We start from the raw sequence: 15,799 nt of genomic DNA on the forward strand, positions 1-15,799 counted from the left end.
TACTGTAGAAAAATTTATCAGAAGTCCTGTTACAAATAGAAAGATATAAGGTGGTATCTGTGTCTTAAACTTAAACTTTGATTTTTCTAACAAAGATAGGATACAAAGCCAGGAGTCACACTCCACATCAATAAGTATGGACAGCTTGGGGACAGACATGATGATGTCAAAAAACATGTGTTACCCATTGTGCTTTTACTTTCTTGCTCGGTGAGCTTGGCTCATCAGTTATTTGGAAAAGAGGGAAGTTGATGACCATGGGTAAGTCTGCAGTGACTCTAAGGCACTTTCAGAGCTATTCTAAAAGAAGAGTTTTCATTCTTCAAATGAAGGAGTTATTTCCAGAACTTGTTTGGTTGTGTACTTGCTATATCACCAGCAATAGCCAGCCTGCAACAACAAAGTAAAGAAAAATCATTGTTTCTCTCTCGTTATTCCATAGGTAGTTTGTCTGCCTGTTCAGGTTAGTTAGTTAACATCAGATACGATACAAAGTCCTGCACTCCATCAGCCGGTGTTGCCTTCCGGCTGAACCCTGAACACAAACACAGATGGCTCAGCTGAGCCTTTTCTTCCTTGTTAGAAGTGGTGGCTTGCTGGAGTTGGTGGGTAGAGCAACGAGAACCCTTCATGATTTCTGCAGCTAGTTCAATTTCAGCTGTGGTTTTCTGGTTTGGTTAGTTAAATATTTGATAAGCCCAGGCTACAGCAGTAGAAACACTGCAGCATTGGGCTTCATCTCTACCATGCTATCATTTTATAGCTTAAAATGAAAGATGACAGAACACAATGTGATTATAATTGTTTAATAGCTTTTTTTAAAATTACCTTTTTCTCCCTATAGCAAGTTTGAGATGGAGTCACCAGCAAAAAGGAGCTTCATCTCCTTGCCAGAATCTCCAGTTCCCTGACCTTTCGTACATTCACCACACCCATTGTACTGATGTCCACTCTAGGACTTCAGCTCCCTGCCTCTCTGCTCATCCACCAGGCCAATAGACTTGCAAACACACACACTCACACACTCACACTCACACACTTGTGTGGTGCTTCTCACATCAGCCGCACTCTCGGTACTTTTCATCAGTCCTAAATGTCCATTATTTCATTCTTCACCATGTTCCTCACATCCACTCTCCTGCCTGCCTCTCTCCCCCAACCAATGATCCTGCTCCCAGTTTTCCTTCATAAACTTAAGTTGTTTATTGTGTTGTAGAGCAGCAGCTTTTATTTTTGCTTTTGGTTTTTTTGTTCATTGGATCTTTGTAACTTGAAAAGCCCTACAATTTTAAATAACAACTTTGAAATAAGTGTTTGATCTCTATATTTCTACTGAACTTCAGTGAAAAATTTCTTAAATATCATGAAGCTTAAGGAATATCTCTGCTAGTAATTTCCTAAGTCAGTTAGTAACTACCTTCTCTGACATGTGTAACCCTCTGTCAATTAGATCTGTCATATAGTCTTGCAAAGGTTTTCTGCTGTCCTGATGTATGTCCCATTAGAACAGGTAATGAAGGAAAATGCAGTCTTAACCAAACAGCTTCTCATTCTGAAATTCTTTGCAGTCGATTGGTTTCAGGGCAGCTTTGATAGTGGTCATTCTCTACATTCGCTGACTGCTTCACTCTTTCTAGCTCCATAAACACAAACGGGCACATGGGTTTTGAGTTTGAGCACATCCTCATTCTGGTTTCCATCATGCAAAGCTATCTCAGACAACTTTTTTCTTTTCTTTCAGTTTAACATATTTAGAGTAACATAGGGTAACATATTTACTGGTGTGACATAGAATTACTACATAATTGTTATTCAGTATTTTTAGGATTTAGTTTCTTATCTTCGAGGAAGACCCTCTTTTCACATGCATCTGACAGCTGAATCTAAACAGCATCCACTTACATGGATCACCTTTCCATTTTGCTGCAGTTCTAAATTCTCTGCTCATTTTCATTTTCATTTTATTTTATTTAAATAAACTGAAGTTTGAATTTCAGTCGTTCAATGCTAATAGCTTTATCCTATTTAAGTGAATATTTTTATAGTTTATTATTTTTATTTACTTTTAATTGAATTTATTGGGGTGGTATTTGTTTGCAAAATCATACAGATTTCAAGAATACAGCTCAATAAAATATCATGTGAATAATGTGTCCTGCGCCCATCTCCCCAAGCAAAGTCTGTTTTTGTCCTTATCCTCTCCCCGTTGCCCACATCCACCTATCCACCGTCCTCCTTTCGCTCTGGCTATCACCAACCACACTGTTGTCTGTGTCTATGTCTTATATGTGTGTTTTTCAGCTAATTCTTTTACCTTCTTTCATCCAGTCCCCCCTTCTATCCCCTCTCTTGTCAGCTGTCAGCCTGTTCCATGTAGCCATGCCTCTGTTTCTATTTTGTTTGTCAGTTTATTTTGTTCGTTAAATTCCACATGTAAGTGAGATCCTATGGTATTTGTCTTTCCCTGACTGGCTTATTTCACTTAGTATAATGTTCTCCAGGTCTATCCATGCTGTTGCAAATGGTAAGGTTTCCTTCTTTTTTACAGCCACACAGTATTTTATTGTGGAAATGTACCACAACGTTTTTATCCACTTACCTACTGATGGGTACTTGGGCTGTTTCCAGATCTTGGCTGTTGTAAATAATGCTGCTGTGAACATAGGAGTGCACATATTCTCTAACTAGTATTTCAGGATTCTTAGGATATATTCCCAGAAGTGAGACAATTGGGTCAAAAGGCAGTCCCATTTTTAATTATCTGAGGGAATTCCATATAGTTTTGCACAGTGGCTGCACCAATCTGCATTCCCACCAGCAGTGCACGAGGGATTCCTTTTCTTCACATCCTCACCAGCACTTGTTTGTTGACTTATTGATGGTAACCATTCTGGCAGGTATGAGGTGATATCTCATTGTGCTTTTAAATTGCATCTCTCTGATGATTAGGGGTGTTGAGCATTTTTTTATGTATCTATAGATCATCTGTGTGTCTTTTTGAAGAATTATCTATTCAGGTTTCTTTGCCTATTTTTTAATTGGATTGTTTGTTTTCCTGGTGTTGAGTTGTATAAGTTCATTATACATTTTGGAAATTAATTCTTTATCAGATGTGTCATTGGCAAATATGTTCTCCACTACATTGGCTTCCTTTTTCATTTTGTTGGCAGTTTCTTTTGCTATGAAAAGCTGTTCAGTTTGTTATAGTTCTACGTATTTATTTTTTCCTTTGTTTCCATTGCCCCAGGAGATATATCAGCAAAAATATTGCTGTGAGAGATGTCTAAGATTTTACTTTTTGTGTTTTATTCTAGGATTTTTATGGTTTTACAACTTACACTTTAAGTCTTTTTTCATTTTGACTTTATTCTTGTGTATGATGTTAAGTTGCTGGTCCAATTTCTTTCTTTCTATTTTTTTCTTTCATGTATCTGTCTGACTTTCCCAACACCATTTATTGAAGAGACTGTCTTTATTCCATTGGGCATTCTTGCTTCCTTTGCCAAATATTAACCATAAAGGCATGTGTTTCTTTCTGGGTTTTCTGTTCTGTTCCATTGATCTATGTGCTTGTTCTTATCCCAGTATCAGGCTGTTTATCAGATCTGTGATAGATCCTCCTACTTTGTTCTTTTTTTTTCTTAAGAAAGCTGATGCTATTTAGTATCTTTCAGTTTCATATAAATTTTTGGAATATTTCTTGTACATCTGTGAAATGCCATTGGTATTTTAATAGGAATTTTGTTGAATCTATAGATTGCTTTGTGTAGTATGGACATTTTAATGATATTAATTATTCCAATCCATTAATATGGTATAAGCTTCTGACTTATTTATATTTTCCTCTATTTATTTCTTCAATGTCATCATTTTTCCACTACAGGGCTTTTAACTGCTTTGTTAAATTTATCTTGAGGTACCTTACTTGTTTTGTTGCTATAGTAAATGGGATTGTTTTCTCTGTTTCTCTTTCTGATAGTACATTAATTGTATATAAAAATGCCAGCGATTTTTGTATATTAATTTTGTATCCTGCTACTTTGCCAAATTCATTCATTAGGTCTAGTAATATTTTGGTGTAGTCTTTAGGGTTTTCTGCATACAGTATCATGTCATTTGTGAATAATGACTTTCTCCTTTCCTATTTTATTTCTTGCCTTTTATTTCTTGTGTGATCACTGTGGCTAGGACTTCTAGTACTATGTTGAAAAAGTGGACGTCTCTGTCTCGTCACTGATCTTAATGGAAATGTTTTTAGTTTTTGCACATTGTATATGAAGTTGGCTGTAGGTTTTTCATATATGGCCTTGATTATGTTGAGGTACAATGCCTCTATTCCTACTTCACTGAGAGTTTTTATCGTACATGGGTACTGGATTGTATCAAATGCATTTTCTACATCTATTGATATAATCATGTGATTTTCATCTTTCATTTTGTTTATGTGATATATCACATTTAGTGACTTGCAAATATTTTACCAACCTTGCATCCTCAGAATAAATTTCACTTGATTATTGTGTATGATCCTTTTAATGTATTGCTGGACCTGGTTTGCTTATATTTTGCTGAGGGTTTTAGCATCTATGTTAATTAGTGATGGCCTATAATTTTATTTCTTTGTTGTATCTTAATCCAGTTATGGAATTATGATCATGCTAGCCTCATAAAAAGATCTTGAAAGGCTTCCCTCCTCTTTCATTTTTTGGAATAGTTTAAGAAGGGTTGGTTAGTTAATTTGTTTGTTTGCTTGCTTGTTTTTTGAATGTTTGGTAAATTTGCCTATGGAACCTTCTGGTCCTGGACTTTTGTTAGCTGGGAATTTTTTTACTACTGCCTCAGTTTCATTAGTTGTAATCACTCTATTCAGGTTTTCTGGTTCTTCCTCATTTAGTTTTGGAAGATTGTATGTTTTTAGGAATTTATCCATTTCATTTAGGTTGTCCAATTTGTTGGCACATACTTAGTCATAGTATTTGCCTACAAAACAGTTGTTACTTTTTTTCCATTTTTTATTCTATTTATTTTGGTCCTCTCCCTTCTTTTCTTGAGAGGTTTTTGTTAAAGGTTCATAATTGTATTTATCTTTTCAAAGAACCAGCTCTTGGTTTTGTTGATCTTTTGTATCATTTTCTTAATCTTTATGCTATTTATTTTTGCTCTGACCTTTATTATTTTCTTCCTCCTACTTACTCTGGGAAAGTTTTTAATTTTTCTAGTTCTTTCAGGTATAGATTAGATTGTTTATTTGAGATATTTCTTGCTTCTTTAGGTAGACCTGTAATGCTATGAACTTTCCTCTTAGTACTACTTTCATTGTTTCCCATAGATTTTTGTTTGTTGTGTATTCATTTTCATTTGTTTCCAGGTAATTTTTTATTTCTTCCATTGATAACCTATTCATTGTTTGATAATGTTATTTAGTCTCTATGTGTTTGAATGTTTTTGAGTGTTTTATTGTTGATTTTTAGTTTTATGCCATGGTGATTCAAAAATATGCTGGATACGACTTCAGTCATCTTGAATTTGTTATGACTTATTTTCTGTTTTAATATGTGTTCTATCTTTGAGAATGTTTCATGTGCACTTGAGAAGTATGTACATTCTGCTGTTTTGGAATGAAATGTTCAGTAATGATCAATTAAATCTATTCAATCTACTGCTGTTTAAGGTCGCTGTTTCCTTCTTGATTTTTTTTGTCTGGAGAATCTGTTCACTAATGCTAGTTGGGTGTTAAAATCCTCTACTACGATGATATTGCTGTTAAGCTGTCTTTTAAAGCCCACCAAGAATTTCTTTATATATTTAGGTTCCTACATTGGGTGCATATATATTTACAAATGTTACATCCTTTTGTTGGATTAGTATCTTTAATATTATGTAGTGACCTTCTTTGTCTGCTGTTATGGTGTTTGTTTTGAAGTCTATTTTGTGAGATATAAGTATTGCTACCCAGCTTTTTATTTTGTTTCCATTTGCATGTCATATTTTTTCTGTCCTTTCATTTCAGTCTGAGTGTATCTGTTGTTCTGAGGTGTGACTCTTGTAGGCAGCAAGTATATATGGGTCATATTTTCTTATCCATCCCACTACCCTGTGTCTTTTGATTGGAGCATTTGATCCATCTACATTTCAGATTATCATTGATAGGTACTTATTTATTGCCATTTATTTAATCTATGTCCCTCTCTCTCTCCATTTCTTTTTTTCCTTAAAGTAGACCCTTTAACATTTTTACAATACTGGTTGGTTGTCATGAACTCCTTTAACCTTTTTTTTGTGTGTGTGTATGAGAAGCTTTTTATTTTGCCTTCAATTTTAAATGATGGTTTTGCTGGAGAGAGTAGTCTTGGTTGTAGTTCCTTACTTTTCATCACTTTGAATTTTCATCGCATGCCAAGTTTTTCAGGCTGGAGGTGTTTCTGTTGAGAGTGGGACTTACAAGAGAGTGGGACTGTCTCTTTCTTGCTACCATTTAAGATTGTATCTCTTTGTCTTTAACCTTTGCCATTTTAATTATGATGTGTCTTGATGTGTGCATCTCTTTGGATTCACCTTGATTGGGACTTTCTGTGCTTCCTAAACTTGTATTTTTTTCCTTCACCAGGCTAGGGAACTTTTCAGCCATTATTTTTTTCAAATAGGTTCTATATCTTTTGTTCACTCTTTTCTCCTGCACCCCTTTAATGCAGATATTGTTACACTTGATGTTGTCTCAGAGGTTCCTTAGACTTTCCTCATTTTTTTTAATTCTTTTTTTTTCTTTGATTCTCTGCTTGGGTGCTTACTATTATCTTGTCCTCTCAGTTACTAATTACAGCCTCTGCTTCATCTTACCTGCTCTTGATTCCTTCTAGTATATTCTTCAGTTTAGGTATTGTATTCTTCATTTTTGACTCACTCTTTTTTATGGTTTCTGTGTCTGTTTTACTGCTTTACAATATCTTTGTTAAAGTTCTCACTGAGAAAATTAATTCTTTTCCAAAGGTCATTTAGCATTTTTATAGCCATTTAAATTTTACATTTTAAATTTTACATTTGGTATTTTGACTACTTTCATTTCATTTCATTCTTTTTGAGGGAGATTTCTTTTGTTCTTTTATTTGGGGAGTATTCCCTTTTGTTCTCATTTTGTCTTAATGCATTAGGTAGATCTGCTGTGACTCCCAAACTTGTTATGAGGACTTTATGGTAAAGGTGTCTTGTTGGGTTCAGAGGCATGATCTTCCAGATCACCCAAGCTCCGTGGTCCAGGACTGTTTCTTGTGGGTTATGTGCATCCTTCTGTTGTCATTAAGCTTTGCATGCTGTTGGGTCTTTCCTAGGTGGAGTTTACTCTTCAGGCTGGCTGACTATGATGGTAAACTTTGTCACCATGTATGAGACGCTGTGTAGGGGCTACTCCCTGGAGCAGTGTTTTTCCCAGCAGGATTGGGTACCTGCTGGAATCCCCCTTTGGGTATGCCACTTTTTTGGCTAGCTGGGTCAAGCTCTTGTGTAGTTTGAAGCTTACCATTGGTTGTGTTCATTCTGGGTCTACTTGAGTATAGGTTGATGTCAGATATTATGTGTAATTGGCCTTGGGCTGTCTGGTGCTACCATGCTGTTCATTGTTGGTGGCTGTGTCTCCTGGACCTGGATGTGTGTGTGAGTAGCCAATCTGTGTATGAGGGTTGACTTACTCCTGCTTAGAGCTGAGCAGATCAGTAAAAGGATCAAGGCTCCCTGAGTCTTCCTCTACCTGTCTGCTACTCCACCTCCCCCTGTTGTCTGGTCTTCCTCCAGAGCTTTCCTTAGTAAGATGATAGAGTTGACCCTACCTGGCCTCAAACAACAGTCCCTTCCACCAGTTGCAAGCTCAGTTGGGCAGGACAAACAGCTTTGGGAGGACAGGGCTAGTGGGTTCCCCACCTGGGGATCACACAGTCAGGCGCTCAAAGAAGGGAAAGTGACCCTACTCCAAATCTACACCACTCAGTCTTCCAGAGCCTGCAAGTTTCCCTGCAGGGGCTCACTGCAGCATCAAATTTGGTTCAGGGAGCCATCCCCTCTGCAGGAGCAAGCTCAGCTGCCCCAGGCTCCAGTGACCAGACCAGGAGCCTCTTATTGGGGGTGATGACTGTCCAGCTTGTAGGAGGGGGCTAAGCACTTCACCCCAGTTTCACACAATAGCCTCTGATGGACTCACACTTTGGATATTTTAGCTTTGTGCTGCTCTTCCTTCTCCCTTCGACCCCAACCCATGGAACTGTGCCCAGTGAGGCAGGGTAATTAGGACTTGGCAGTGCCATTCCAAATAGTCTCCTGTTGGGGGTGGTGCTTGCAAGCCATAGAAAGAGGGGTGGGCACTTTTTCACCTCTTCTGGGTAGCATGTGCTGAGCTCATTAGGGAGGTGGGAGTGCCCCACTTCCCGAAATAAAGTCACACAAGCCAGGATCCTTGTTTTTGGTCCCCAGACAAAGCTTCCCCAGGAGACATGGTCCAAAAGTCCCAGCTTTGTGTGGGTCTCTGGTCCCCATTCATGGTTGAACTCAGTAGGATGGGTTGGACAAGTGATTGAACAGGTAGGGTGGAGGGATGGGGACTGTGTGCTCTAGGTGGGAGAGACTATCCCTCTTTTTAAAGCCACACAGTTTAGTCACTGTCTGAGTATCCCCAAAGAGCCTCCCTAGAAAAAGAGGCCTCCCAAAGTTACTGCTGGATGCAACCAGCAGACCCCTCTGTAGGACCTGAGTACAGCAGAGTGGGCTCACCAGCAGTTTGACACCAAGTAGTATACTCCTCAGGCTAGTGCTGTAACAACAGGACTGCTCATCTTTGGTCAGCTGACATCTGGGTCTCCAGGTGGACTGATTGCCCACTGATTTTCACCACCAATTGGTATGTGGGCACCTCAGGGACTTAATCCCCACTGATTTCTATTACCAAATGCTATACAAGTTCCTCTTCCTGTCTCTGTTGCTCTGGGTTGGGGATCCCTGTGTGGTGTTGAGACCCCACACTCCTAGGGGGAGGGAGTTTTGCGGCCTCAGTGTTCCTCTGGCTTCTCAGCTGCAGCACCTGAGTGTGGAGGCTAGCCCTTTCTGCGTTTCCTCACTTCTTACCGTCTCTATGTGGTTTCTGTTCATTTTTGGTTACAGTGTTTCAGTTCAGCTATTCTTCAGTTCGTTATTTAGGTTGATTACTCTGTCATTTAGATGTAAATCCAGTTTGGGGCTGGGAGCAAGTGAGTATAGCTTCCACCTACTCTTCAGCCATCTTGGAATCCCTTAAGTGATATTTTCATTTTTGCTTTTGCTATCTTTGCTAACATACATAAAACAATCCACAGTAATTTGTAAAGCTAAGATTTACAGTGTTTGCAATCTTGAAGTATATTCAAGGCAAATTGTCATCAATGCTGGAATCATTACTACACCCTTACCTTAATATTACATTTATATTTGCCTTTTAACATTTTTACATGAAAATATATAGAAATGCAAACATTTTCTTAACTTTGAACTAGAAAGAAATTCTCTAAGATTAAAAGCAGTGCATGTTTTTCTTAATAGTTTGTACTTGAAGAATCAGTTCTAAGACAACTGTTAATTAAATCTTGTTAATAGCAATTTATGGTAACTTAAAAAGAAATACTGGAATTTTTATTAAAGTTTCATGAATTCTCAGTGGCTCTCTGCTGAATACTTTACACAATATTATAATTTTTATCCATGTTTTCTGATATTAAAAGGGAAGACTCAATAGGAATAATGCAAAATATATAGAGAAAGAATTACTTTTTATTTTATTTTCATCATTTTTAAATTTTTTTCACTGAATAGTAAAAATATTTGGTTTTCTTTGTTTTTTATTTTTTTGTTCATTTCCTCTTTATTTTAAACTTTAGTTTTCCTCAGCTAATACATCTTTGTTAGAGACCAGTAAAGTTATATTTCCCCACATGGGATGCTTTTTAAATGTGTGTGTGTGTGTGTGTGTGTGTGTTTAGGACACTAATTGGACAACATGTATAATACAAAGACAGAGATGGGTGGGTAACTGTAGATATCTTGTTGAAGCATAACACACAGATATATGGTGGTTCAAATAAGTATAAGGCACCCTAGTCTGTTCAGACTGCTATAACAAAGTTTCATAAACTGGTAGCTTATAAACAACAGAAAGTTATTTCTCACAGTTCTGGAGGCTGGGAATTCCAAGATGAAGTCACCAGCAAACTCAGTGTCTGCAGAACGTTGTTTCCTAGGCTGCTATCTTTTCACTGTAACCTCACATGGGGGTGAGGGACCTCTTGGGGGGTCTCTTTCTTAGGGCACTAATCCCATTAACAAGGGCTCAGTCCTCCTGACCTAATAATCTCCTAACATGCCACCTTTAAATGCCACCACATTGGGGATTAGGGTTTCAACATATGAATTCTGAGGAAGCAAACATTCAGTACCTTGCATAGGGATTCAGTACAAATTAAATGAAAACAAATAGATGATGTCTATGAAAATGTCTACAAATTATACAGCCTTTTTCCCTTGCATTTCTCCCAGCTCAATCTCTCTGATAAAACTGCTGTGAGCTCTTTTACTCTTTCAAAGTCTTTTTGCTTCCCACTGGCTTATCAAGGTAGATTTGATCACAGTTTGCTTTTGCATCTCCATCTGTAGAATTCCTTGGCATCCACTCTGTGCTCGGTAGACCAACTAGACTGCTCACTTCTCTCTGAGCATTGCCTGCACTTTTCTGCCACAGGGAGTTTACTCAGGTTCACAGCTCAGCCACACATGCTCTTGGTTCCCTGTCTGCCTGTGAAGATTCCACTCATTTCTCAGGGGTCACATGTGTGCTTTTGATAACTGCATTGACCTACTTTCAGCTCTTCTATTCCTTTAGGCATTTGTCTGCTTTTTTATTTACCCTGCCCCTGCTCTTCTAAAATGCAAGAATAAACAAGCAAGCCAACAAACCTAAACTCATGTGTATCTCCTACAAAGCCTACAATTGCTTTCAGTTCTGCTTGGAATACAAAGTGCACAGTATTTAAATATTGAATACATTTATTTGGTGCACAAAGACTATTTCACAAGAATTTAATTTGTTTCTACTGTGTGCCCCACTCAGAGCTTGACAATAAGATACAGATGAAATAGAAATAGAAATAGAAAAGTTAACAAACAAAATACAGTCTGTTGCATGCTCCAATAGAGGTAACCACAGGAAATAGAAAAGTTAACTAACAAAATACAATCTGATGCATGCTCCAATAGAGATAACCACAGGAAATTTATAGGAGTGGTACTAATCAGGTGAGTCAATAAATGGATGAAAGAATGGGTGACTACATGAATGAATAATTTATTTTAATTTTCTAGAGCTGACATTCAGTACTCTGTACTCCTCCCCATTGGTAAAATCAACCTCATAATTTTGAGTTGCAACTAAAATGAGTGTCCTAATTTCTTCCCTCACCACATTCGCTAATAACACTCCAGTGGATAAAATACATTTCTAATGAATTTAGTGCACTGCTTTCTCAGTACATCATCTTGGCTTTAACCACTATGTGGACTGAGGTCTGAAATGATGACATTAAAATATTAATTTGGGAATTTTGAAAATAATTTTCAAGCATAAGGTTAATGTTTTATTTATTTATTTATTTATTACATTTTATTGATTGTACTATTACAGCTTTCTCAATTTTTCCCTTTTATCTCCCCTCTACCCTGCACTTCAAACCCTCCAGCATCCCCATTTAGTTCATGTTCATGGGTTGTACATATAAGTTCTTTGACTTCTGTTTCCTATACCATTCTCAACCTCTTGCCATCTATTTTTTGCCTACCAATCATGCCTCTTATTCCCTTCACCTTATCCCCACATTCTTCCCTTCACCCTCCCCACTGAAAACCCTCCATGTGATCTCCAGTTCTCTGATTCTGTTCCTGTTCTAGTTGTTTGCTTAGTATTTGTTTTTGTTGTTGCTGTTTTTAGGTTCATTTGTTGATAGTTGTGAGTTTGTTGTCATTTTACTGTTCATATCTTTGACCTTCTTTTTCTTAGATAAGTCCCATCAACATTTCATATAATAATGGCTTGCTGATGAGGAATTCCTTTAACTTGACCTTATCTGGGAAGTGCTTTATCTGCCCTTCTTTTCTAAATGATAGCTTTGCTGGATAGAGTAATCTTGGATGTAGGTCCTTGACTTTCATACTTCAAATACTTCTTTCCAGCCCTTTATTGCCTGTAAGGTTTCTTTTGAGAAATCAGCTGATAGCTTTATGGACACTCCTTTGTAGGTAACTCTTTCCTTTCTTCTTGCTGCTCTTAGTGTTCTCTCTTTATCTGTAATCTTGGGTAACTTAATGATGATATGCCTTGGTGTGTTCCCCTTTGGGTCCAATTTCTTTGGGACTCTCTGAGCTTCCTGGACTTCCTGGAAGTCTATTTCCTTCACCGGATTGGGGGAGTTTTCCTTCATTATTTGTTCAAATAACTTTTCAATTTCTGGCTCTTGTTCTTCTCCTTCTGGTGCCCCTATAATTCAGATATTGGAACATTTAAAGTTATCCCAGAGGTTCTTAAGCCTCTTCATTTTTTTAACTTCTTACTTCTTTATTCTGTTCCAGTTGGATGTTTATTTCTTTCTTCTGCTCCAACTCATTGATTTGAGTCCTGGTTCCTTCCTGTCACTTTTGGTTCCCTGAATATTTTGCTTTATTTTATTTTGGGTCGTCTTCATTTGTCCTTTCATTTTTCAACCAAGCTCAATCAGTTCTGTGAGCATCTTGATTACCATTGTTTCGAATTCCATATCAGCTAGGGTAGCTCTCTCCTCATCACTTAGCTCTCTCTCTGGAGTTTTGCTCTTTTCTTTCACTTGGGCCATATTTCTTTGTCTGGGCACACCTGTTAATTTGTAAGGGGGCGGGGTCTTAGGTATTCACCAGAGCAGGTCAACCCTCCTTGCTGTGCTTCAGTGCTGCCTGTGGGAGAGGGGCCAGAGAAGGAACAATGCAGCTCAGCTGTTCGTCTCTAGCCCCACTTTTCGACAAACTCTCAGTGAGACTGGGAGTTTCTCCCACCATGCCCACCACTGTAGTCCACAGCCAGCTCTGTGTCTCCACTCCCAGAAGACAAAAAACCCAATTAAAAAATGGGCAAAAGACTTGAACAGACATTTCTCCAAGGAGGACGTACAGAGAGCCCAGAGACACATGAAAAGATGCTCAGCATCATTAGCCATGCGAGAGATGCAAATTAAAACCACAATGAGATACCACCTCACACCAGTCAGAATGGCCAACATAAACAAATCGACAAACCAAGTGTTGGAGAGGTTGTGGAAAAAAGGCAACCTTAGTGCACTGTTGGTGGGAATGCAGACTGGTGTAGCCACTGTGGAAAACAGTATGGAATTCCTCAGAAAACTAAAAATGGAACTTCTTTTTGACCCAGTAATCCCAATGATGGGATTATACCTTAAGAACCCTGAAACACCAATCCAAAAGAACCTATGCACCCCAGTGTTCATAGCAGCACAATTTACAATAGCTATTTGCTGGAAGCAACCTAAGTGCTCATCAGCAAATGAGTGGATCAAAAAACTATGGTACATTTACACAATGGAATTCTATGCACCAAAGAAAAAGGAACTGATACCTTTGCAACAACATGGATGGAACTGGAGAGCATTATGCTAAGTGAAATAAGTCAAGCAGTGAGGGACAAATACCATATGATCATACCTTATGTTCCATACCGACTGGAACATAATCAACAAAAGAAAAAAGCAAACAAAATATAACCAGAGGCATTGAAATTAAGAACAATCTAACAATAGCCAGAGGGAAGGAGGAAGGGGACAGTGGCAGAAGGGTTTTCAGGAACTACTATAAAGGACACATGGGCAAAACCAAGGAGGAAGTGGAAACAAGGGAGGGAGGGGGGTTTGGCTGGGGTGGCAGGCAGAGGAGGGGGGGAAATGCAGACAAACTGTAATTAAACAATAATAAAAAAGTAATTTTCTCTATTCTTCCCTCTAATTTTATCCATCATAAAAATTAAGGAGGCTTCCTGTACTGTACCTGACATCATGATCTAGAAGGCATTTGAAACGAGGTCCACCCTCAGTGTAATCATTTGTTTCAGTTCAAACATAATCACTTTTTCAGGATCATTGTGCTATAAAATGTCAGATAACCTTTAGACTGGACATTATATCTTTTTTGATATCCTTCAGAAGTTTAGTAGGGACTACTCAACAAAACCGTCATATAACAAAGAGTAAAATGTGGCCTACACTTGAGCTAGGAGTGTTTTGTTATTGTTGTTTCGGTTAGATCCCTGTGAGCTCAAACTCATGAAACAAAAGACATCATCATCTTTATTTGTCTGATTCAATCATTCAAAAGTGTTTACTGAACACCTGCTGTGTGCCAGGGTTTTTTCTCATGTTCTAGGGTGTGGAAACAAATAAACATAATTAATTTCTTAGAACACAAATAAATTAAGGAGAGAGAATTGAGAATCACCAAGTGCATTTTGTACAGGATGTCCAGGGAAAGTTTCTCTAATGAGATGCATTTGAGCAGGGATCTCCTTGAAGCCAGAGAGCAGGAGAGAGAGAGCACATCTGAGGCGGAGCACTTTGGGAAGCATTCCAGCAAGAGGTGGCAGCAAGGGCCCAGCCCTGAGGCTTCTTCCCATTCTCAGAAACAGACAAGACGACATGTGGCTAGAGTAGAGTGAGCACCTCAGAGCAGTAGGACACAGGATCGGAGAAGATGTGAGTGGTGATATAATATAGTATCTGTCAGCCATGGTAAGGCATTTATTTGCATTTCACTCTGAGAAAAAGAAAAGTTATGGGAGGAAACTGAGCCAAGGATTGACATACAATATGGTATATATTTTAAAAAATTACTTTACCTACCCATTGTATTAGTTTCTTTTTATGTTTCACTATGAATAACTGCAGATTTTGAGGCTTAAAACACATGTATTTATTGTTTCACAGTTTCCATGGGTCCAGAGTCAGGGAGGGGCCATTTAGCTGGATTCTCTGCTCAGCATCTCATGAGCTCAGATCAAGATGCCATTTGAAGTGTGGGGTCCAGTTTCAAGCTTATACACATTGTTGGCAGAATTCACTTCCATATGGTTGCAACATTGAGGTCCAGGTCCTTAATTTTTGTTTGCTTGTTATTTGTTTTAGCTATCTTGATCAATTTTTCTACAGTGGTAAAGAAAAAATAACAACTTTTATCATCTTAACCATTTAAGTACAGTTCAGTGTGTTAAGAATACTCACATTGTTGTGAAGCATCTTTAAGCCATTTTTGTCTTGCAGATCTGAAACTCTGTACCCATTACACTATACCCTTTCCTCCCTCCTCCCCTCTGCTGATAACCACCATTTTGCTTTCTGTTTCTATTTGATGATTGTGTATACCACATATATGTGGAATCATACAGTATTTGTCTTTTTGTGACTGGCATATTGTTTGTTTGTTCTTGCTGGCTGGAAGTCTGGAGCCACTCTTCATTCCTAGCCACAGAGGGTTTGGAAATTGTGGGGGCAGGGTGGTTATTTCAGAATCCTGCCTACTGTGAAGGGGAGAACAGAATTGTGATAGGGGCAGAAGATAAAGCTGGAGACCACATAAAAGGCACCTGAGATGTCTAAGCCATTGCTTCTCAAAATTTAATGGGTATATGAATCTCCTGCGGATTGTGTTAAAATTAGATTCTGACTTAGTAATACTGCAACCTGATTCTCCTAGCAATCTCCTAGGTGAT

At 38.2% G+C, this 15,799-nt stretch overlaps 1 protein-coding gene across 4 annotated transcripts in view; it reads left to right on the forward strand.

The window, feature by feature from the left end:
* PTPRZ1 (protein tyrosine phosphatase receptor type Z1) overlaps positions 1 to 15,799 on the forward strand; it is a 185,165-nt gene that overhangs the window by 82,961 nt on the left and 86,405 nt on the right. The gene's annotated exons all lie outside the window — the stretch shown is intronic.

Source organism: Phyllostomus discolor, chromosome 10 (genome assembly GCF_004126475.2).
Source record: "Phyllostomus discolor isolate MPI-MPIP mPhyDis1 chromosome 10, mPhyDis1.pri.v3, whole genome shotgun sequence".
Classification (NCBI taxonomy): domain Eukaryota; kingdom Metazoa; phylum Chordata; class Mammalia; order Chiroptera; family Phyllostomidae; genus Phyllostomus; species Phyllostomus discolor.